Source organism: Tamandua tetradactyla, chromosome 1 (assembly GCF_023851605.1).
Source record: "Tamandua tetradactyla isolate mTamTet1 chromosome 1, mTamTet1.pri, whole genome shotgun sequence".
NCBI classification, from domain to species: domain Eukaryota; kingdom Metazoa; phylum Chordata; class Mammalia; order Pilosa; family Myrmecophagidae; genus Tamandua; species Tamandua tetradactyla.
Window position 1 is genome coordinate 145,737,697 of NC_135327.1, and position 22,481 is coordinate 145,760,177.

The 22,481-nt window shown below is 39.7% G+C and overlaps 1 long non-coding RNA gene and 1 other non-coding gene across 3 annotated transcripts in view; one reads left to right on the forward strand and one right to left on the reverse strand.

Moving 5' to 3' along the window:
• The window catches only part of LOC143687185 (uncharacterized), a 175,694-nt gene that overhangs the window by 107,178 nt on the left and 46,035 nt on the right, over positions 1–22,481 (reverse strand). The gene's annotated exons all lie outside the window — the stretch shown is intronic.
• Positions 14,818–14,924, forward strand: LOC143652475 (U6 spliceosomal RNA). Its single transcript, XR_013160709.1, has one exon. It is a non-coding gene; the product is annotated as a U6 spliceosomal RNA (small nuclear RNA).

Consider the following 22,481-nt stretch of genomic DNA (forward strand, 5'->3'; position numbering starts at 1 on the left):
TGTAGCATGTTGCAAAATAGCTCAGAAATGCATGAGCACTCCATCTCTCCATGCTATTTCCACAGCTTTGAACTTGCACCCAACTTGCCTTGTATTTATCATCTGTAAATTTCCCTTGGTATTTTCTCTATCTCCTCTAGCCCCAAGGCCTCTCTGACCTCTTTATGGGCCACTGCATTTTCTACAAAGGAACGTTTGGACAGGCATGCTACAGATTCTGCCAAGCATACAACTCTGGCTGTAGCAATTTGCCCTGAGACAGGCCTTTAAACTTCCTTTCAGCCCTGTCTTTTACCCTCTGTTATTTCTGAATATAGTTAAGGCCAAGACTGAGCATGAACTGCCTCCTTTTCTCAACCCAGTTCATTTCAAATGAAGAAATGTCTTATTTTAAGACATCTGGAGGCATTTGCCACACTCTAACTGTAACTGTGTTCAATAATCCTCACAAGAAATTCTATTATAATCTCACCTCTAGACTGGTAAGATGATCCCCAGTATGCCAGATAGAGTAGAAATTAGGAAGGAATTTCCTACGTTTGGGGAATTCACCATTATGTAGGTCTTAGTGGAAGGCATCGATCCTTGATTTCATCATGCTGGAATCATGGACCTAGGAGTGTAACCCAGGCTTGGCCAATCAGATGTTCCTGCCCAGGACTTTAAATTTGGAATGAGTGGAGCAAAGATGATGGGATGGTCAAGAATTCATCTGTGCTCTGTGATACTAGTGGGCACCAACGTTTAGTGGGAACACCAGGCATGCCCCTACCGTCTGTCCTATGGCAGGACTAGGAATCTAATTCTCATCTGGATTTTGAGCCTCACCTTCTTGAAGGTACTGTGACTCACCCCAATGTCGCTTCAATAAATTTATTATTATTATTAAATAAGTCAATTTCTCTTGCTTGCAACCAAGAATGCCAACTCATACACGAATGTAAGAGCTACTGCATTCAACTGTATGTTTTTGCTTTTATAACTGTTTCACCTTAATAACCTATTCACATAAAAACCACTAAAAGCTACTAGATACCTTTTGCTTTAACTATTATATTTAGCCAGTTTGTCCTCATCTTCATGCTACTTAAAGACCAAAACTATAAAGAACCCTGGGAACAATCTGGTCCACTTCTTTTACTGAGGGATATTGAGGCTCTAAGAGGTCATTTCTCATTTGGTAGATGAATCTCATATCTATGGATGATTTTTGATAACTTCTCCAACTAAATCAAAGCCATTCTAATTTGAAGGCCTATTTCTTCTCATGCTGAAAATTTATTTTAAAAATCTAATGAGCTATCCTCCCTATTCCATTACATAAACCACCAAAGGAAATAAAAATACAGGACCCAGAGCAAATTCTAAGAAAAAATCACCAGTTTTGTATGCTATTCAGCTCAGGTTTGGGTTTGGCACACCTGTTTATCAATTTATTAGGTCAAAACCAAATTTCCTGGATTTTGTTAATAATCTTATTATTGTGAAGGATGGAATCAAAAGAATTTAGGGAGGCAGCTGGTAGGAGAGAAGGAAGTAATTCACATTTCCTTCATAAGGTAGCACTAAAAATAGTGTACAAAATGATCTGTGAACCAATATTCCTTACAGCCCATCCTCTAAGACTCCAGTACCACCAATGCACATAAATGGAGAATGCCCCACAGATTCCACACACACTCTTAGGTGGAATGTTTAACTTTTATTGCTTCTTTTCTCCTGGCCACTGCCTGCAGACAGGATTTCACTTACATAAAAATGACTGACAGAGAGACTTTAAGGAGCACGGGAGGGGGTAATTTATAATTTTTCCCTCAGGGTAACCCTATTTATATGAACAAAAATAAGTGCAGCTTTTGAATTTACCCTGACTAGAATTAACTCCAGGCCTCCGGCAAATATGTTAATCACCCTGTAATATTTTAAATTGAGCAAACAAATTGAATTTTCCTCTCTTTCTTGAGCTGCTGTCAGATAATTTTTTCTATAATGCCATTTTGGTTTGTTGGTGATTTCCTGCTTTCTTAAACTTCCACAACATTAAGATTAAACTGTCATGACTAAGTTGATACACTCCCAAATGCCTGCATCTCTTCTATATTATTCAGCTGTAGAAAAACAAACAACACATGGCATAGATCAAGACACATATCTGTTTTTCTCTCACTTAAAAGGAGCTCAGAGGTATCTGTCCAAAGCTAATATGGCAGACTCCATGATCAGCAGGTTTCAGGCTCCTTCTGTATCACTATTCTGCCACTATAACAAACTGCTTCATGTTCCATAATGCCTGCTTGAGCACCAGCAATCACAGCTGCATGACAGCCAGAAAGAACGAATAAGACACAAAGAATTGTCTCTTTAAGGACACTGTCTGAAAGTGACACACAATACTACTTCTTACATCTTATTGAATGAAATGTGATCACATGTTCAAATTTAGAGGCAGGGTAGACTGGAGAATATGGCCCTTTAGTGATATGCATTGCTATTCCAAATAAATTTGGGAAGAGGAAGAGAATAAATATTTGGTAGGCAACCAGCAGACTCTTCTAAATCTGCCCACTGCTTTGGTTTTTCAAGTAGATTCTATATTGCTTTCCAGTAGTAGATTCAAGTAAAGTGGGGGGAAAAAGGAAGTATAGTGATTAAGTGTTCAGTCGCTGGAATCAAACTAGCCTGGTTTATGACTCTGGACAAAATGCTTAACTTTTTTGAAGTTCTGTCTCCTCATGAGTAAAAAGAGACAGTGACACCTACTTCACAGTGTTATTATACATATTAAATGAGATCATACACACACACACACACACACACACACACACACACACATATATATGGCAGGTTAAAGATGGACACAAATTCTTTGGCATTCCTCCCAATGAGAGGTGAAGTCTATGCCCCTTTCCTTTGAAACTGGGCAGGCTCTACGACTGACTGCTTTGACAAATAGACTATGGCAGGAATGACAAACAGACTATGACAGCTTTGGAACATAAATGTCTCTTGAAATGCTGGAACACCTGCCTTTGGAAACCAGGTGCCAACTAAGAAGTATGAACACGGCAAGACCACCATGCTGTGAGAAACCCAAGCCAAATGGAAAGAGGGACAAAACAGCACGAGGTGCCAAACATATGGATGAAATCAACTTGGAAGTGGATCTTCTACCCCCAGCAGTCCTAGTAGATGCCTCATTTCTACCCACACAGATCTGATTCAAATAGGATTGCTTTTCTTCTGTCACTGACTCTGCTCCATGACGTCAGACCTCTTAATTCATTTCAGAGACATATTCCTGAAGTGGGTGCTGAGGGTGTCTAGGCTTCATGATATTCCATCACATAGCCATTGTTCAAGACCTCTCCACTGTCATCACTATGGGTATTCTCATTCTTGAGCAGAGACTTAGCCTGCTGCTCACTGAGGAGTGGCCTCTTTACCTGGGAAGGGTTCATGTGAACATGTAGCTTCCCCCGTACCAGCAGGTCTTGTGTCTTCAGGACCTGAGAGAGCTGCTTCTCCATTATGAAAGTGCTGGTCACCAGGGCTGATATGATGTCCATGATGGTCACTTTGCCCTCAGCCAGCATCTCCACCACTGGACAAGGCATGGGTAACTGCTAGCAAATGATCTACTGTGTGTTCCTGCCAGATGATCTCAGCCAACTTCTCATACCAGGACCGTAACACGTTCAGGATGCACTTGGGGGACACCCATATAACCAGTCAGGTGCTGTCCTCTCTTCCACTGAATCATTTTGTTATCCAGAATGATACGCTGCTTCTTGTGCAGCAGCTGCAGGGTCTTCTGGTGCGTCTTGGCTAGCTCTGTGCAGTACTGCTGCTGCATCTGGACCTCATGCTGCAGCCAGGCCTCCAGGACATCTGCTTCAGCTCAGATGCTCTTGAGGGCTCAGAGAGCCAGCTGTGCAAGCTAAGCATGAATCTGCAGCTGAGTTCTTGAATCACAAAATCATAAGCAAAATAAAATGGTTGTTTTAAGCCACAATTTTACAGTTTTTCATAATATACATATAGCACACATTAAGCATTCAGAAGTGCTGCTGACCTTGGGTTGGCCACGGTGGCTCAGTAGGTAGAGTTCTTGCCTGTCATGCCAGAGACTTGAGTTCAATTCCTGGTGCCTGCCCATGCAAAAAAAAAAGGTACTGCTGACCCTGATTCAGATTTAGCAGAATGCATTTCAGTGACACTTTGGAAGTCCTCTGGCATGATGATATCCGATGTTAAAGACACTGAACATTAATAAAAACACATATATTATTCTATCAAAATAATTTTTATTTTTATTAACTGTATTTCAATTTAATTGGTTTCCTTTGTAATAATGTATATTTCATGTGATGTAATTTAAAACCTTATTCTGAGAAAGAGTCCATAGGACTTCATCAGTCTTTCAAAGGAATTCATCACAAAAAGAAGAAAAAATAACAGAGGAAATTAAGAAAGAACCCATGTTAGGGGGTGACAGAGTCACCAGATCGAAGAAGCCTGGGTCCCTAAATAATGACATGAAGCAGACCCTCACAAAAATGCCTACTGGCAGATGATATAATAAAAGCAAAAAACTTTGACTGGGTTAATATAAAAAGATAAGAGTAATTCTGAAAGATTTTAACCTGCCTCAGAATCACCTTGGTCTGGGGCCTTGCTGCTGTGGAGTCCCTCCTTGCCACCATCTCCACTGATGGAGACTTAGGCTGTCTTCCTTAAGCTGGCCCTTTGCCTCCTCTAGGCTTCTTCTAGGTTGTCTGAAGCCTAGACAGCCTTTAAACACTGGCCTCTGCCTCTCCTTGGCCAGGCTCCCACCCAGCACCCAGAGTGCTCCTGCCCAATACTGCCTGATTTTGGAGTTAACTGCATCACCCTTGTTTGAGTGACCTTCTGAGGGTTAGTTCAACACTAGTTTGAATTATTTTTCCCTATTCATAATTTCTTGGGGGCATATTAAGTTATAAAAAATCTGAACTTATATCTCTACTGTTCATGCTATTATACATCATATGAAAGGAAAAACAATATTTACTGAGCACCCTACTACATGTTGGCTTATGTGTTAAACTCTCTCACTTTTCATTTATTCATTGCCACAATAACTCTTTGTGAGAGATATCAGAGTCCTACATTTCCAGAAGGAAAAATGAGGCTGTAGGATATTAAGTTATTGCCTAAGGTCACACAGCAAGTAAGAAGCAGAGCTCAGTGTGAAACAGGTTTATCTCACTGCAAAGCCCATACTTTTTTCACTCTAGTGTGTTGACTCTAACCACCCCAAACTGGGTTATGTCTATTCAAATAGGCACATAGAGTGCTAGGTGACCCTGGGGAAATATACAGTGTGAATATACAGGGTCTGTTCTAAGCATCAGAATATTTTAATATTTCCCTTGACAACATGAATAATAGAAAAAATGCACTCATCATTTACCAGTTGCATTAAGGTGATTAGGTGAGCAGTGGCCAAAATAATCATGCCAAAACTTAATAAAGACCAAGCCTAAAAAGGGAAAAATAAAAATGCAAACTTCGTTACAAATATTCTTCAGGTTCATCATAGGCAACAAGTTAATTTGAGTCAGCAGAAAAGCTCTAACAATGCATTCTGATGTTCCTGATAATGTTGAGTAGTGTGTGCATGTGTTGTTGTGTGTTTCAAGTGTTACTCTAGGAGTGATTAGCAAAAGCATCACATGGAAAAAAATCATGGTGTAATCTTTCCAACCGTACAGGTTTGGCCAGGTCCTCATTGGATTTTATGGCCATTTTGGAGCCACTGACTGCAAGTAATATGTGTAGACTTTAGGCATTTTCTGGGGCAAAGCAATAAAAATTATGACCTTGGGGTTAAGAGCTTTAACAAAGCCCAGGGAACCATATATATTGAAAAGCAGAAGAGGTCAGTGATGAAGACGAAAATCAGGAATTTCAGTAACCCTCAGTAGTGCTTCTCAAAGTGTGGGCCAGAAATCTTTACATCAGCATTGACTGAGATGCGTGTAAGAAATGCAGATCCCTGAGCCATTCCCAAATCTAGTAAACCAAAATTCTGTTGGGGGCAGGTGGGAGGAACAAGCGCCCCAAAGATTATGCACATTGCAGTTTAGAACCATTATGCCAATGGTTCTCAGCTTTGGCTGCACATTGCAATCACCCGTGGTTCTTTAAAGGCAGTGATGTCTGGGATCCTCACCAGAGATTCTCATTAACTGGTCTGAGATGACCTTAGGTTGACAGGATTTTTTAAAGCTCCCTAGATTGTTATGTGGAGCCAAGGTTGAGAACCAATGCTTTGTGCTAAGGTATAATGTATGAGTGCCAACAAGCAGCTCTCCAACTTCCATTGAATAATTGAGAAATGGGATTAACTGTGTGAAATACTTTATTCAGATAATTCTCTGATGTTCATTATTAGTCACCTTTCCCAAGATAATGGGCTTTATATTTACAACCGTGATTTGTCTGCTCTGGTAATCAGGCCTCAGTCTCAATGTCTTTGGGAACCAAAGATATTTTTTCTGGGTTTTGGGGACTGCACTCTCTTTCATTCCGGCTTTTCTCACCAGATGGTTGTGAAGGATGACAAAAATAATTATAGAGCACTTCTAAACAATGGTGTAAATCAGAGAAGACCTGAGCTTCTTGGTTCTCACTGTGGTCTTCATCTTCACTATGATCATTCGTCATCTTCTGTTCCAGACACTAAACCTGCTCATTAGAATTAAAGGCGATGCATGACCCCAGAGAACAGGTACTTTCCCAACTGGAGAAATGTCCTAGCAGTCCTCAAACACCAGAAGTCACTTTTTTATGGCAGAGTCGGGGAGATTCCTGCTACTATTAGCAGATGTGCCTTAAATTCAATTAAGGCAACTGCCAGGGATCTTCGTATTTTAGCCTTACCCAATTTTGGAAGGAGATACATTGGCCTTTGAAGATATCTGTTTCTGATGGAGGCTCTCCCCATGCACTGTTTTTTAGTATTTTTATCCACAAATCTTCACACACATACAGTCCATACATGGTGTACAATCAGTGGCTAATAATATTATAACATAGCTGTATATTCATCACTGTGATCAATTTTAGAACATTTGCATCACTCCAGAAAAAGAAATAAAAAAGAAAAGGCTTATATATCCCATACCCCTTACCCATCCCTCTCACTGACCACTAGTATTTCAATCTACCCAATTTATTTTACCCTTTATCCCACCTATTACTTACCTATTTTTATCCATATTGTTTTACTCATTTGTCCATATCCTGGATAAAAGGAACATCAGACACAACATTTTCACAATCACACAGTCCCACTGTAAAAGTTATTTCTTTATACAATCATCTTCAAGAATCAAGGCTACTGGAACACAGCTCAAAAGTTTCAGGTACTTCCCCTAGCCACTCCAATACACCATAAACTTAAAAGAGATATCTATATAATGCATAAGAATAACCTTCAGTATAACGTCTAGTCTGTTTGAAATCTCTCAGCCACTGAAACTTTATTTTCTCTCATTTCTCTCTTCCCCCTTTTGATCAAGAAGGTTTTCTCAGTCCCATGATGCTGGATCCCTGTGAATTCCGGGAGTTCTGTCCCACATTGCCAGGGAAATTTACACCCCTGGGAGTCATGTCCCACATAAGGGGCAGGGCAATGAGTTAACCTGCTGAATTGGCTTAGAGAGAGAGAGGCCACATTTAAGCAACGAAAGAGTTTCCCTGGGGGTGACTCTTAGGCATCAGTTTAACTAGGCTTAGCCTATCCTTTGCAGGAATAAATTTCATAGGGGTGAGCACAAAGATCGAGCGTTCAGTGTATTGATTTGATTGTCCCCACTGCTTGTGTGGGGATGTCAGAAATTATCCAAATGGGGAAGCAGAATATTTCCTCCCTTCTCTGCAGTCCCTAAAGGGGACTTTGCAAACGCTTTTCTATTTACCGCCCAAATTATTCTGGTTTCTATCAGGGCATCACACTAATCTTGACAAACCAACATGATCTCACACCCTATTCAAGATTCTATGTACTGATGGTGTTCAATTAAACTGACCACACAAGTTAAATTACGCAATGCACTACCCAAAATTTAAATTTTGCACCAACTAAACATCTCTCCTTTGGGTCTCACACAGAAGTTGAAGTGTTAAAATATGGACGATATCATCTTTTACGCTGTATTCTGATCTACCCCAGTACTATCCAGATCAGCTTCATTTATATCTCCAGTTGAAGTGTGATCCCTTTCCAACTTTTTAAACAGTTCCTGTATAGGTTAGTGCTGACTTTCATAGCTTCAGAGCTCTAACTCTGAGTCTCAAGTGTCACATAGATAGCCAAAGTTTCTGGGAATGACCAGGTTATATACAAACAGGTCAGTGTCTCAGAATTTAGAAGTAACAGTTATAATTCCCAAATATATGTGACTGCTGTCAGAGCTTACAATCTAGGACCCTTTACCACAGGCCCCAACCTGATAACTCATGCTCTCAACTCCAGTTCACCAAGTTTTTATAGTACAATTAGTTCATATGAGTGTGGCATGATAATATTTGTCTTTTTGTTTCTGCCATTTCATTCAACATACAGTCCTTAAGATTCATTCACATAGTTGCATGCCATACAATTTCATTCCTTCTTCTATTTCCTACAGAAATAGTAACTCTTTAAAATAACTGGTGAAAGAAAAAACTGAGGTTCAACATATTTGACAATATTGATGAAAATAAAAGATGTAGCTATCTTTTTACCAGCAATTCAACTGCTAAGTGTCTATAGATATACTCATATCTATAAACTCATGCTGAGCTGCAGCAAGAAGGAATTCCCCCTTCCATTCCTTCGTCGTTGTATCCTTAGGCCACCTCCATCCATTGTGAATCAGGAACACTGCTGCCATAAACCCGTGTGCAAATGTCCATTCCTGTCCCCTCCCCATGCACTCTTTTTTTTTTTTTTTAACATGGGCAGGCAGCGGGAATCGAACCCAGGTTCTCTGGCATGGCAGGCAAGCATTCTTGCCTGCTGAGCCACCGTGGCCCTCCCCATGCACTCTTAAAATTGCATTTAAGTAATTGTTCTCTTTCTATATTGAACCATAATTTTGCACATTATCTTTTAAACATGAGAGTTATCAGCTTTAATTTACTTTTTAAAAAATGTTCTCTAAAACTCTTTGGTCTACAAAGTTTTACTTGTATTAGCCACCTTTGCCAATCCAATCTTATTTATATTACAATGCTTTATTTTTCCTTCACAGTTCTACATATCTCTGGGCTAAGACAACATATACTCCAAAAGCAAGTTAACTGTTTTTTCCTTAAATCCATTTTACAAAATGGATTTCTTTAAACTGAATTTCTCTAGTAAAAATGTAAAACTTTGTAATATACGAACTACAGAAATAGTAACTCTCTAAAATAACTGGTGAAAGAAAAAACTGGGGTTCAACATATTTGACAATATTGATGAAAATGAAAGACGTAGCGATCTTTTTACCAGCAATTCAACTGCTAAGTGTTTATAGATATACTCATAAAAATCAGAAACAACTTAAATATTAATCAATGGTTGACAGGTTAAATACATATGGTATAGCTATATAATAAAATATTGTACAACTGTTAAAAATATTGCAGTAGCTCTGAGTGTGCTGATATGGGAAGGTCTGTAAATATATTAAGTGAAAAATTCGAGGTACAATGGAATAACAACCCCTTTTGTGAAAAATGATCCTTAACTATTGTACTGGTTTGAAGGGATGTATGTCCCCTAGAAAAGCCATATTTTAATCAAAATCCCATTTCGTAAAGGCAGATTAATCCTTATTCAATACTGTATGTTTGAAGCTATAGTCGGATCACCTCCCTGGAGGTGTGATTTAATCAAGAGTGGTTGTTAAACTGGATTAGGTGATGACATATCTCCACCCATTTGGGAGGGTCTTGATAAGTTTCCGGAGTCCTATAAAAGAGGAAATATTTTGGGGAATGAAGGAGATTTGGAGAGAGCAGAGAATGCTGCAGCACCATGAAGCAGAGAGTCCATAAGCCAGCAACTTTTGGAGATGAAGAAAGAAAATGCCTCCCGGGGAGCTTCATGAAACAGGAAGCCAGGAGAGAAAGTAGCACTTGATGCCATGCTCACCATGTGCCCTTCCAGCCAGGAGAGAAACCGTGACTGTGTTCACCATGTGCCTTTCCAGATGAGAGAGAAACTTGGACTGCATTCGCCATGTGCCCTTCCACTTGAGAGAAACCCTGAACTTCACCAGCCTTCTTGAATCAAGGTATCTTTCCCTGGATGCCTTAGATTGGACATTTCTATAGCCTTGCTTTAACTGGGACATTTTCTCAGCCTTAGAACTGTAAACTAGCAACCTATCAAATTCCCCCTTTTAAAAGCCATTCCATTCCTGGTATATTGCATTCTGGCAGCTAGGAAACTAGAATAATTATATACAAATGCATGCATGTATGCATGCTTGCATCTGTGAATATATTCCCTTTTCTGGAATGATAAGCAAGCAGTCGCTAACAATTGATTACTTCTTTGGGGAAAGGCAGTGGTGGCAGAGGAGTAATAAGTTATGGGAAAAACCACATATATTTTTCATTTATGCCTCTCAATAACATGTGAATATTTTAAAACGTTTTTATATACTTTTTTTTTTGGCATGGGCAGGCACTGGGAAATGAACCCAGGTCTCTGGTATGGCAGGCGAGAATTCTGCCACTGAGCTACTGTTGCACTGCCCTTATATTACTTTTAAATAATGTCAAAATGGTTACAGAGTCAGATTATGGCTTTTCCATTTTGCTTTTTATGATTTTATTTATATAAAAAATATATTAAGGATAAAGACAGTGGAGTGAGATGCTTCAGGGCCATCCCCCGACAGAGGCTTTAAACAACCAGCAAGAACTATCAGAAACATCTTAACAGGGAAACTACAGATTCAAAAAAAAGGCAACTTCAAAGTGGTAGGGTCTCCTAAATGGCATCTTCTCCACCCTTCACTAGTTTAGCATGGAGCTAACCAGTACTCCCAGGGTGGATTCCTGGTTGCAGAACTGAAGGAAGCAGAGTAAGTCTTGTGCACACACTGGAAGAATGTATGTCTGGTCCACTCTGTCTGCTGATGGTCTGAGGGACTTGCCATCCCAGAACTTGTCCTATGTATGGAAGGCAGTCACCAAGCTCTCCTATAGAACTCTGGGGAAAGAAGTCGCTGAGCTGCCTAGGACAAGGGATTGCTATCTGTAGGACATACAGCACAGTGTCAGGGACTGTGGGAAAACTATTTCTAGGGAAGAGATTTCAAACCATGTTAATGGTAGTATCCCTAGGGAGACAGATGAATTCCCAAGACAAGAGGCTTGTATAGAAAGGATCAGGGCAAGCCTCTATGCTTTGGCCTGGAGCTATTTTCTAAACTCATTGTATGGAAGCCCTAATGGAGAGCACTTGCACAGGTCAATCTGCAAAGTGTGAGAAAGGTGTTTTCTTTTAATCCATTTTCTTTCTTTCCTTCTTTTTTTAATAGCTCCTGGCAGTGAAGGACAGCTGCGTCATAACACCAGTTGGATACAAGCTCAAGGAACAGATGTCTCAGAACTTAAATTCCTGTAATAATACATTAAAATTTCAAAATGTCCAGGTTCCAACAGAAGGGTACAAAACATACAAAACAGGAAGCGATGTCCCAGGTCTCATTGAGGAGGACCAGACCTGGCCACACCTGACAAAGACTTTCAAAGAATGGTCCTGAAGATGGTGGCATAGTGAGGTATAGAATTTAGCTTGTCCTCCAGAGCAACTAGTAATTAGCCAGGAACTATATGGAACAACTGCTTGGGGCACATCAGTGGCTGGAAAAATAGCATAATCAGTCTGGAAGGGATGGAATGGCTGAGATCCCACACAGAACTGTGAGTCTCCTGATCCGCGGAGGCTGGCACCCCTCCCCTTACAGGCAGAGTAGGCTGGTTCCTTGAGGGGAAAGGAAACAGACTTTACTAGTAGCAAGGGCTTAGCCCAACCAGGCTTCATTGCGGAACTAATTTAAAAATTATGACTACTGAAAACAGGCCCCCAACACAGATAAACCTGGAATAAGCACTAAAGGAACCAGGAGTTTTCACCCAGGCAGAGAGGGGGTGGGACAGATGGAAAAAACAATAACAGAGGCTTTTTGAGTTGGAAGCACAAAATACTGGAAAAGGGCTGGATCCAAAGAAAAGGGGGGGCATATAGAGCTGGGGATACACAGAGCCAGGTGTCAATTCAAACTCTTGACTGGCAGATCCAGGGAGCAGGGGTCTGGCTCTGAAAAGGCTTTTTTTTTTTTTAATCTCTTAACAGCTCATCAGATAGAACTACAAACACTCTCAGACTCCAGCATTGCTCCAGACAAGGGCAGAACTAAGGCCTGCCTGAGAGACAAAGTAACTAGTCAGGTGAAAGAAGTTAACCTAAAGGGGCTATCTTCCCCCCAAAAAAGGGGGTGGGGTCCAGTTCAAATGGAGGCCCTCCTTTAGGGAATTCAGGTCCTAGGGGCTGGAAAACAGAAGTAATCAAAGCCCACATGTGATTTCAACCTTTGTCTCAATCACACCCTGGCAGGGAGAGTCTGCTGAAATTAAAGGTACCACATCACATCACTTTACACTCCTGGGAATTCACAGGCAGACAAGCACCGCATACTGGGCAGGATAGGAAAAGTACAAAGTCTAGAGGCTTCATAGGAAAGCCTGACAACCTGCTGAGTCTCACCCTCAGAGAAAAGTGATGTTGGCTACTCTTTCCTCCTGAGACGTAGGCCTGTCTTATCTGGGAAAATCTGACTGGGGTTGATAATATTTGAGGAGACCTACTTAAAAGAAAGGCTCAATATAGGCAGAGCAAGAAACAGAAAAACGAGAACTAAAAAATTCTGGTCAAACAGAACCCATGCTAGAGATCTAGAATAAATTGAACTGAATGCCAAAACACCAGCTAGGGAACAAAGACATCCAGCAAAAAACAGTAGATAAAAGAGTAAACAACCACCTCCCCTGAATAAACTAACTAAGGAAATCAAATACCTAGATGCCAGCAGAAGATAAGTTATAGTAGGAAAACGAAAGCTAAGACCCAGTTAAAGGACAAGCCAACACTTCAAAAGAGATACAGGAGTTGAAACAACTAATTAAGGATGTTCAAACAGACATGCAAAATCTCATCAAAAATCAAATCAATGAGTTGAGGGAGGATATAAAGAAGACATTGAGCAAACATAAAGAAGAAATTGAAAGCTTGAAAAATAAATCACATAAGTCATGGGAGTGAAAGGCACAATAGAAGAGATAAAAAAACAATAGAAATCTATAACAACAGATTTGAAGAGGCGAAGAGAAGATTAGTGAACTAGAGGCCTGGACATCTGAAATCTGACACACAAAAGAAAATATAGGGAAAAGAATGGAAAAATATGAGCAGGGTCTCAGGGAATTGAATGACAACATGAAGAGCATGAATATATGTGCTGTGGGTGTCCCAGGAGTAGAAGAGAAGGGAAAAGGAGAGAAAGACTAATAGACAAAATAATCACTGAAAATTTCCCATCTCTTATGAAAGACATAAAGTTACAGATCCAAGAAGTACAGCATGCTCAAAACAGAACAGGTCCAAATAGACCCACTCCAAGACACTTATGAATCAGACTGTCAAATGTCAAAGACAAAAAGAGAATTTTGAAAGCAGCAAGAGAAAAGTAATCCATCACATACAAGGGAAGCTCAATAAGACTATGTGTAGAGTTCTCAGCAGAAACCATGGAGGCAAGGTGACAATGGTATGATGTACTTAAGATTCTGAAAGAGAAAAACTGCCAAAAAAGAATTCTATATCCAGGAAAACTGTCCTTCAAAAATGAGGGGGAGATTAAAATATTTTCAGACAAACAGTTACTGAGAGAATTTGTGACTATGAGACTAGTTCTGCAACAAATACTAAAGGGAGCATTATAGGCAGAAAGGAAAAGACAGGAGAGAGATGTCTAGAGAAAATGTAGAAATAAAGACTACAATAAATGTAAAAAGAGGAAAAAATAGCTATGACATATAAAATGGAAAAGACAAAATGGTAGAAGAAAGTACTGCATTCAAGGTAATAATACTAAATGTTAATGGATTAAACTCCCCAATCAAAAGGCACAGACTGGAAGAATGGATGAAAAAACAGGATCTTTATATATGTCATCTACAGGAGACTCACTTTAGATCCAAGGACAAAATAGGTTGAAAGTGAAAGGCTGGTGTGATGGTTAGGTTCTGGTATCAACTCGGCCAAGTGAATATTGTCCAGTTTTATGGCCAGGCAAGCCCTGGCCTGACCATTGCTGCAAGGATATTTTGTGACTGGTTGATAAACCAGAAGGCTGGTATAATAAATCATCAGTCAGTTCATTGCATCTGCGGCTGATAACATCTGCAATCGAATAAGGTGTGTCTCCCAGAATGAGTTCATTCAATCAGTTGAAGTCTTTTAAGGAAGGAGAGAAACTCTTTCACTGCTTCTTCAGCCATCCAGCCTCTCCTGTGAAGTTACTCCAGACCTTTCATTGGAGCTGCCAGCTTCACAGCCTGCCCTACAGATTTTGGACTCTTCCATTCCCACTGATGTGTGGGACACCAATATAAATTTCATATTTATAGATGTCTCCTGCTGGTTCTATCTCTCTAGAGTACCTTGACTAATGCAGCTTAGTACCAGGAATGGTTCTTGAGAAACAGAACCTTAAAAATGGATTTATAGTGCTTGTTTCGGCAGCACATATACTAAAATTGGAATGATACAGAGAAGATTAGCATGGCCCCTGCACAAGGATGACACACAAATTCATGACGCATTTCATATTTTTTTTTAAAAAATGGGTTTTTACAATTAGTTTTCTACTCTGACTAGATTCAGAGGCACTAATGACTCTGCTTCCAATAATCAAGATGGCACTGACAGTCCATGGGGTGAGTTAGCATAAGAGATACTCAATATATCATCATTAGATTCTGCTAAATGTATGCTTATATGAGGCAAGGCTTTGAGTGAGAATGTTTTTGACACCTTTACAGAATTTTGTAGAATTAAGAGGTATAAGGATGTTGACTGGTTGTTGTTAGATATGACGAATACAGTGATGAGAGAAAGGGATGAGCTGAAGGCTTCAAATTTGCACCTTAAGCATCATATGAACAATGTACAAGTTTCCATGTGTGCCCTGAAAGAAAATCTTACTTCCTGTGGTCACAGACTTGAGATCTCTGAAAACCAGACACAAAGCTTCATTGTGTGAGTAGCAGATTTACAACATAAACTAAAATCTCAACATTGAAGGGTGTCTGCTGTTAAGTAAGGGCTTTGATTGGAAAAGTATGGTATCCTGAAATGTGGGATGGTGATGTATGGCTTGATAATGATGGTAATGAGATGGGATACCCAGAATCTGCTGAGCCTTTGCTAGATAGACCTGTAATGGACTGCCCTGAGGAAACAGCTTCCCGCCCTCCAATATGCTTCAAGGAAGCAGCTTCCTGGCCTCCAGTCTCCCCAGAGGAGTCTTCCATACAACCTCTACCTAATGAGATTAACCCTTCAGTGCCTGCTAACCCAGTAGCCACCTCTCCTAGGAAAACAGCCCTCACTCCTCTGTATGCAGCAATTAATCCTGTTTAAGCAGATGAAACTGCAACAGAGTGTCCTGAGATAATTGGCTTGAAAGATACTTCTATTTTTTTCCATGACCCACTCCCACCACCCCTTTTTACTTTAAGACATATAACTAGACCAAAGTCGCAACAGGTCCTGAAAGGTGAGGTACATAGTGCAAGCCATGAGGAGGTATGCCATACTCCAAAAGAACTGCGTGAGTTTTCCAATCTATATAGACAGAAATCAGGGAAATATGTGTGGGAATGGATATTAAGGGTGTGGGATAATGGTGGAAGGAATATAAAGTTGGATCAAGCTGAATTTATTCATACGGGCCCACTAAGAAGATTCTGCATTCAGTATTGTAGGTTGAGGGGTTAGAAAGGGCATTAAAAGTTTGTTTGGATGGTTGGCTGAGATATGGATACAAAGGTGGCCAACATTACTTGAGGTTGAAATGCCAAAACTGCTCTGGTAAAATGTAGATGAGGGGATCCAGACGCTTAGAGAGACTGGAATGACAGAGTGACTTTATTATGGGAGCCTGCTCACACACCCCAGGAAGGTACAGAGGACACATCTTTCACCAGAACCTTGAGAAATAAATTCATAGACTGGCTCTATCATTCCTGAAGAACTCTGCAGTTGCCCTTCTCTGTAGGTCAGATATTACTGTGGGAACTGCTGTCACTGAACTAGAATCCTTAAACAAAATAGGGATGATCAGATCCTGAGTTAGCAGAAGCCATGTGGCAACAGTCAATCACCATAGTCAAGGTGGACAGCAGACTCAAAGCAGCAGTCAAATAATCTGACTTGCAAAGATTGTGGCATTAGTTAGTAGATCATGAGGTACCCAGAAGTAAAACAGATGGGCAGTCTACCAAATTCTTACTTGAGCTGTAAAAGCAGAAGAATTCTAGGTCAAGTGAAGAGATATCTAACTTGAATTACAAAAAACAGAGTAACGGCCCCTTAATCAATTCCCAGACTTGAGACAGTTTACAGACCCAGAGTCCCTCGAATGAAGGGACGGCCAGGTACCCTTGGGGAAAGACCCTTTTACACTGCCCAAAATTTACAGTGTTAACCTTCTTCCTAGCCTTACCCAAGGAAACCCACAGCTTTTACCAGGGTGACTGTGCACTGCGGAAAAGGAAATAATCAGATATTTGGGGGATTATTAGACACTGGCTAAGAGTAACACTAATTCCAGGAGACCCAAAATATCACTCTGATCAACTGTCAGAGTAGGGGCTTATGGAGGTCAGGTGACTGATAGAGTTTTAGCTCAGGTCCATCTCATAGTAGGTCCAGCGGGGCCAGTAGGTCCCCAGACCCATCTTGTGATCATTGCCCCAGTTCTAGAATGCATAATTGGAATTGAGATACTCAGCAACTGGCAGAATTCCCACATTGGTTCTCTGACAAAGAGGTCTGGGGAAGAGGTATGTAGACAGACCTTTCTGAGTAGGCTAAAAACATTAAGATATTTGTGTCCCATGTGAATGCACACCAGAAGGTGACTTCAGTAGAGGGAGGTTTTAATAATGAAGTGGATAAGATGACCTGTTCTGTGGATACCAGTCAGCCTCTTTCCCCAGCAACTCCTGTCATTGCCCAGTGGGCTCATGAACAAAGTGGTTATGGTGGTAGGGATGGAGGTTATGCATAGGCTCAGCCACATGGACTTCCACTCACTGAGGTTGACCTGGTTATGGCCACTGCTGAGTGCCCAATCTGCCAGCAGCAGAGAACTACCCTCAGTCCCTGATATGGCACCATTCCCCAAGGTGCTCAGCCTGCTACCTGGTGACAAGTTGATTACACTGGACCATTTCCATCATGGAAGGGGAAGCAATTTGTTCTAATTGGAATAGACACATACTCAGACATGAGCTTGCTTTCCCTGCATGCAACGTAGCTGCAAAAACTACCATATGTGGTCTTAACAGAATACCTTATTCATCATCATGGTATTCCACACAGATCAAGGAACCCACTTCACAAATGAAATATGGGAATGGCCACATGCTCATGGAATTCTCTGGTCTTACCATGTTCCCCATCATTCAGAAGGAGCTGGGTTGATAGAATGGTGGGATGGCCTTTTGAAGACCATTTATAAATTATGGTGCCAACTAGTGACAATACCTTGTAGGGCTGGGCCAGTGTTCTCCAGGAGGTTGTGTATACTCTAAATCAGCACCAACTCTATGGTACTGTTTCTCTCATAGCCAGGATTCCCAGGTCCAGGAAACAAGGTGTGGAAATAGGAGTGGCACCACAGTATCACCCTTAGTAATCCACTAGGAAAATTTTTGCTTCCTGTCCCTGAAACCCTAGGATCTGCTGGTCTACACATCTTAGCTCTAAAAGGAGGAGGGTTCCTACCAGGAGACACAACAATGACTCCATTGAACTTTCAGAAGTTAAAACTGCCACCTGGCTACTTTGGGCTTCTCATACCACTGAATCTGTCTGGGGTGACTGATCCTGACTGTCAAGGGGAAATAGGACTGCAATACACAATGGAGGTAAAGAAGAGTTTTTCTGGAATACAGGAGATCCCCTAAGACAACTCTTAGTACTACTATGGCCTATGCAACAACCCAATCCAGGCAGGACTACCAATGTCCCAAAAGCTTCAGGAATAAAGGTCTGGATGACCCCACCTGGAAAAGAACCATGGCCAGCTGAAGTGCTTGCTGAGAGTAAAGGGAACATGGAATGGGTAGTGGAAGAAGGTAGTGATAAACATGAACTATGACCACAGGACCAGTTACAAAAATGAGGACTGTGATAGTATGAATACTTCCTCCATGTTTTAAGTACATTTATATTTGCACGTAAAGCAAATATCTTGCTTTCTTTTTATCATAAGACATAAGTTATATTGTTCATGTTATAGTATTTAAGTTATAGGATATGAAGTTTATGAGTGAATGTTACCTAAGAATCTATTTTGAAGTATGGCTGGTAAAATTGTTAGAAACTGCTACAACTTTTTAATTTGGGATTGATTTTGCTATTATTCTTTTAAAATTTCCTCTCTGTTTTGTTATGAGTATGTCTGCATTTGTACATAAGAAAACGTCTTACTTACCTCTTATAATATGCCATAAGTTGTATTGTTCCTGTTATAGTATTTAAGTCATAGGACATTAAGAGTGAATGTTACCTAGGGATTTGCACCCTATTCTGGAGAGATGTAGTGCATTTCCAGTTGTATGCAGGTCAGTTGAGTATAATTTAGGTGAAACATATGTCTGTTATTGTGTTCTGCTTGGAAATTAAGCATATTTCAAGGTGATGGGTATAGTTGCCAAGCTGACAAGGGGTGGACTGTGATGGTTAGGTTTTGGTGTCAACATAATCAAGTGATTATGCCCAGTTGTCTGGTCAGGCAAGTACTGGCCTGACTTTGCTGCAAGTATATTTCACGACTGGGTGATAAATTGGAAGGCTGGTGTATTAAGTCATCAGTCAGTTGACTGTATCTGTGGCTGATTACATCTGCAGTCAACTAAGGTGTATCTCCCACAATGAGATAATCCAATCAACTGAAGATTTAAGGGAGAAAAGATACCTTTTCACTGTTTCTTCAGCCAGCCAGCCTCTCCTGTGAAGTTTTTCCAGACCTTTCAATAGAGCTGCCAGCTTCACAGCCTGCCCTATGGATTTGGACTCTTCATTCCCAAGGTTGCATCAGGCATCTTTATAGATCTCATATGTCCAAATCTCTCCTGTTGGTTTTGTTTCTCTAGAGAACCCTGACTAGCACAGTTGGGAAAAGACATTTCACATAAACAACAAGAAAAGAGCAGGGGTAGCTATCCTAATATACAACGAATTAGTCTTTAGATGGAAAACAATTAAAAGAGACAGAGAAGGACATTGTATTAATAAAAGGAACAATTCAACAAGATGATATAACAATTGTAAATATTTATGCAGTGACCAGAGTGCTCCAAAATATATAAGGCAAACACTGACAACACTTAAGGGAGAAATAGATACTTCTACCATAATAGCTGGAGACTTCAATTCCCCACTCTCATCAATGGATAGAATATCTAGACAGAGGATCAATAAGGAAACAGAGATTTTGAATGATACAATAAATGAACTAAACTTAACAGATATGTACAGAACATTATACCCCACAACAGCAGGATACACATTTTTGTCGAGTGCTCATGGATCATTTTCAAGGACAGACCATATGCTGGGTCACAAAACAAGTCTCAATAAATTTAAAAAGATTGAAATTATACAAAAAACTTTTTTGGATCATAATGGAATGAAGTTAGAAATCAATAACAGATAGAGGGCCAGAAAATTCACAAATGTATGGAGATTAAACAACACACTCTTAAACAACCAATGGGTCAAGGGAGAAATTACAAGATAAATTAGTAAATATCTTGAGGCAAATGAAAATGAAGATACAACATATCACAATTTATGGGATGCAGGAAAGGCTGTACTGAGAGGGAAATTTATTGCCTTAAAATATCTATAATAAAAAAGAAGAGCAAAAATCAAGGAATTAACAATTCACTTGAGGAACTAGAAAGAACAGAAAACTAATCCCAAAGCAAACAAAAGTAAAGAAATAATGAAGATTAGAGCAGAAATAAATGAAATTGAGAATATGAAAACAATCAAGAAATTCAACAAAACCAGGAAACAGTTCTTTGAGAAAATTAACAACATCAACAGTCCTTTGCTAGGCTGACAAAAAAAAAAAAAAGAGAGAGAGAGAGATGTTGCAAAAAAAAAAAAATCAGAAATGGAAGAGGGGACATAACCACTGACCCTGCAGAAAAAAAGGAGGTAATGAGAAGCTACTATGAGCAACTATATGCTAATAAACTGGACAACGTAGATGAAATAGAACACTTCCTAGAAATGCATAAACAATCAACATTGGCTCAAGAAGAAATAGACAACTTCAACAAACCAATCATAAGAAAAGAGATTGAATCAGTCATCAAGAAGCTACCAAATAATCAAGTCCAGGACCAGATGGCTTCATATGTGAATTCCACAAAGCATTCAAGAAAGAATTAGTACCAATCTTGCTCAAACTCTTCAAAAAAATTTAAGAGTAGGGAAGGCTACCTAACTCATTTATGAAGCTAACATCATCCTAACACCAAAGTCAAACAAAGATAACACAAGAAAAGAAAATTACAGACCAATATCTGTAATGAAAACAGATATAAAAACCCTCAACAAAATACTTACAAATCAAATCCAGCAGCACATTAAAAGGACTATACACCATGACCAAATGGGATTTATTTCAGGTATGCAAGGTTGGCTTGATACAAAAAAATAATTAATGTAATACACCATATCAATAAATCAAAGTGGAAAAACCATATGATCATCTCAATTGATGCAGAAAAAGCATTTGACAAAATTCAACATTGCTTCTTGATGAAAACACTTCAAAGGAAAGGAATAGAAGGGAATTTCCTCAACACAATTGGGAGAATATATGAAAAACCCATGGCTAACATCATCCTCAATGGGGAAAGCATTCCCTCTAAGCTCGGGAACAAAACAAGGATGCCCGCTATTACCATTGTTACTCAATATTGTGCTGGAAGTTCCAGCCAGAGCAATTAGACAAGAAAGAGAAATAAAAGGCTTCCAAATTGAAAATGAAGAAGTAAAACTTTCACTGTTAGTAGATGATGTGGTAAGTAAAAAAATCCAGAAACATCTACAGCAAAGCTACCAGAGCTAATAAATGAGTACAGCAAAGTGGCAGGGTACAAGATTAACACCCCAAAATCAGTAGTGTTACTATACACTAGTAATGACCAATGTGAGGAGGAAATTGGAAAAAATAAGTTCCATTTACAATAGCAAGCAAAAGAATCAAATATTTAGGAATAAATTTAACTAAGGATACAAAAGACCTAAGCACAGAAAACTACAAGAAATTCCCAAAAGAAAACATGGAAGACCTAAATAAAAGGAAGGGCATACTGTATTCATAGATTAGAAGACTAAATATAGTTAAGATGTTACTTCTACCCAAATTGATTTATAGATTTAATGCAGTACCAATTAAAATCCCCAAAACTTACTTTGCAGAAATAAAAACCAATAATCAAATTTATTTGGAAGGGCAGGGTGCCCCGAATAGCTAAAAGTACCTTGAGAGAGAAAAATGAAGTGGGAATTTTCATACTCCCTGACTTTAAAGTGTAGTACAAAGCTATAGTGGTCAAAACAGCATGTTATTAGCATGAGATAGATATGATGACCAATGAAATCGACTGAGTGTTCAGATATTGACCCTCTCATCTATGGATAATTGATCTTTGATAAGGTGGTAAAGCTAACCCACCAGGGATAGAGCAGCCTCTTCAATAAATGGTGTTTGGAGAACTGGTTATCTATATGAAAAGAATGAAAGAGGATCCATATCTCACATCCTATTAAAAAATTATCTCAAAATGGATTGAAGACCTAAACATTAGAGGTAAGACCATAAAACTGTTAGAAGAAAATGTAGGAGGATATCTTACAAATCTTATAATACGAGGTAGTATTCTAGAACTTTCACCCAATGCATGAGCAATGAAAAAAGAAATGAATGATGTGCCAGTTTGTATCTGTCATGGACCCCAGAAAAGCCATGTCCTTTAATTCTCATTCAATAAAGCTGGGTGGGATCTTCTTAAAAAATAATGCTTTTTTTTTTTTTTTTTTGGCATGGCCAGGCACCAGGAATCAAACCTGGGTCTTC